This window comes from Crassostrea angulata, chromosome 9 (assembly GCF_025612915.1).
Source record: "Crassostrea angulata isolate pt1a10 chromosome 9, ASM2561291v2, whole genome shotgun sequence".
Lineage (NCBI taxonomy): Eukaryota > Metazoa > Mollusca > Bivalvia > Ostreida > Ostreidae > Magallana > Magallana angulata.
Genome location: NC_069119.1, coordinates 16840107 through 16842176, shown reverse-complemented (window position 1 = coordinate 16842176; position 2070 = coordinate 16840107). Strand labels below are relative to the sequence as shown.

At 32.6% G+C, this 2070-nt stretch overlaps 1 long non-coding RNA gene across 1 annotated transcript; it reads left to right on the top strand.

Annotated features, from left to right (window-relative positions):
- Positions 1–217: 217 nt before the first annotated feature.
- On the top strand, positions 218–1206 carry LOC128163502 (uncharacterized). The gene is made up of 3 exons (XR_008240814.1): positions 218–288; positions 635–693; positions 1081–1206. It is a non-coding gene; the product is annotated as an uncharacterized LOC128163502 (long non-coding RNA).
- Positions 1207–2070: the final 864 nt, after the last annotated feature.

Here is a 2070-nt window from a genome sequence, read left to right as displayed (position 1 = left end):
AAAAAATTGATTCAGATTTTAGAATTGGTTTCAATTAAAAATTTACGAAAAGTAACTATGTTTTTATTGAACAATAAGTAGGTGCAGTAGTGATTTTACTTTACAAGTAACATTTATACTTCGGACAAAGTGTTTTTAAGGTGAATAAGACTTAACTAAGGAAAATGTAATCCGGTTCTTGATATTGCCATGTTAGTTTTGTACGGTGGAGTATTTGCTGTGTTCTTCTGTAGAATGTGGCCTGTTTAACAGCTGATAATCTCGTGCAGACAGGAGGCTCTACCACAGGTAAGATTTCACCTATCCAGGTAAAGGAAATGCATGCAAAGGAAACATTTTCAAAAGAAAATGAAAAGAATAATCTGTGGCATAAAACAACTTTTACCTCTATTGCTCAAACTCTATGGATATTGATGAAGACACATTGCTTATTTTATGAAGATTATACATGCAACAGTAATATAGTATGATTGAGAGAGAGAGAGAGAGAGAGAGAGAGAGAGAGATATGAATGAATTTATGAAGAAAACATTTAAATTTTGAGAGAGGGGAGAGAAAGAAAAAGAGAGAAACTCATAGATATTGTTTAAGGAATGAATTTAATAAGAACATTGTTGTGCCCTCTTTCTCACAGTTCCAGCAGTTCCCTGTGTCTCATCACTGCCTCCCATGACTTCAGTACTCAACTCATCTGTAAGTATGGCTGTCCAATACTTTAACTCTGCCACTTCCTAATGTTCAGAAATATTTGGTGAATACCAGTTACCCATGAGCTTTCATCCTCACAAAAAATGCCCACAGATTATTTGTTCTTTTGACAAATAGTAACTTGTATCTACCGCAAAAAATGTTCCAAAAAAACCAGTAACACCCCCTTCCTCCTGTAAAAAATTAAGTTTATGTACATCTATAGAGAAAGAAATATTCTGTGTTTGAACATAAGGTTCAAATATCCTTTCCATGAGAGAATTATGAATTGTTCGCGTCCGATGAATTGAGTGTGGAGGTTAAAATATTCAAGTAATTATTATCCATTACTTAACACAAGCATACATGACCAACAGATAATCTATGTTGCAGGTATCCAATACTCTGTCGGCTGTGGACAGTACGCCAACATCAATGGAGGTCACCCTCCCCTCATCATCAACGCCGAACAAAAGCAAACCAGATGTGACATGACCTCTACTTTTATTGTACCATTGACTCTTATTTTTGTCAGGAGGTCACAACATAAAAATTGGAACATTGTTACATGTATGTCATTTTTGTTTAAATATATATAGCTCACATGTGAAAGCACAAGAGTCTGTGGATCTTGACTCTAAGATCGACTTAAAGTCTTTGAATAGTGTTACAAAGAATTTGGAAATTGTGAATCCTATTCTCTCCATAATTAAACTTTCCTTGCCAATTTAAGTCATGTTGAACAAATATATTTTTACATTTATTTAAGGTGAGTTTTCATTATTAACATTAAACAAAATTACTTTATTTACTATAATGACTTATAATGAGAATAGCGTTCATTTTGAGTTCAAATTTGAAGTCAATTGCATTACAACATATAAGTAAACCACTTTACTGTAACAACATATGAATGACACCAACTTCATGAATGACAGTTTCCTTCATAACGAAATCGAAATCACTTAGAACTTGTACTAGGAACCAATTAGTGATACACAAAAAGAAGGAAATTAAAAAATTCTCAATCTACCCAAGATAGCAATAGCAGTCTGTGTCTCATAATGAAATAGAGAATAGAGGAAAATGATGTTGACATATGCTCTAATACTTTTGGGATATACATTTATCACTTCTGTTTCCTATTCAGATGAAATCTGTTACAGATAAGGTTAAAACAAATAAACAGTTATAATTTTGATTAGTTATAATTCACTTATAAAGCAGTTGCATTGTACATGTTTGGGATAATTACAGAAATGAAGAGAAAATGCGTAGTTGAACATTTCAAATCCAATGCATCGATTTGATAAAAGATAAAACTATTTTTTTACTGCTTAAAACAGACATCATTTTTGTAGATACGAGAGTGGTTGTTGTCCT